Genomic DNA, 568 nt, shown 5'->3' on the forward strand with positions numbered 1-568 from the left:
TAACACAGATGTAGAAGCTCACAGCCATCCATCGAACTGAGTACAGGGTCCCCAGTGAAGGAGTTAGACAAAGGACCAATGGAACTGAGGGGTTTGCAGCCCCTTAGGATGAACAACAATAGGAACTAAGTAGTACCCTCAGAGCTCCCAGGATCTCAACCACCAACCAAAGATTGCACATGGAGGGGTCTGATTGTTCAGGCAGCATGTGTATAATAGAGGATTGAAAATTCGATCATCAATAGGAGGAGAGGACCTCGGCCCTGTGAAAGTTCTGTGCCCCAGTGTAGGGGAATGCCAGGGCCAGAAAGTGGGAGAGGGCGGGGTGGCAGGCATGGGGAAGTGGGAGGCAACAGGGGTTTGTTTTCGTTGTTTTTGTTTGTTTCTTTGTTTTTTGGAGGGGAAACTGGGAATGGAGAAATTTACATGTAAATAAAGAAAATATCTAAAAAAAAAAATCTCAGGTGACAGCAGATGATGGAGAGGTTGTGGAGAAAGTTGAACATTACTTCATTGCTGGTGGGATTGCAAACTGATACAACCACTCTGGAAATCATTTTGACGGTTC

The sequence above is a fragment of the Mastomys coucha genome, unplaced genomic scaffold (assembly GCF_008632895.1).
Source record: "Mastomys coucha isolate ucsf_1 unplaced genomic scaffold, UCSF_Mcou_1 pScaffold8, whole genome shotgun sequence".
Classification (NCBI taxonomy): domain Eukaryota; kingdom Metazoa; phylum Chordata; class Mammalia; order Rodentia; family Muridae; genus Mastomys; species Mastomys coucha.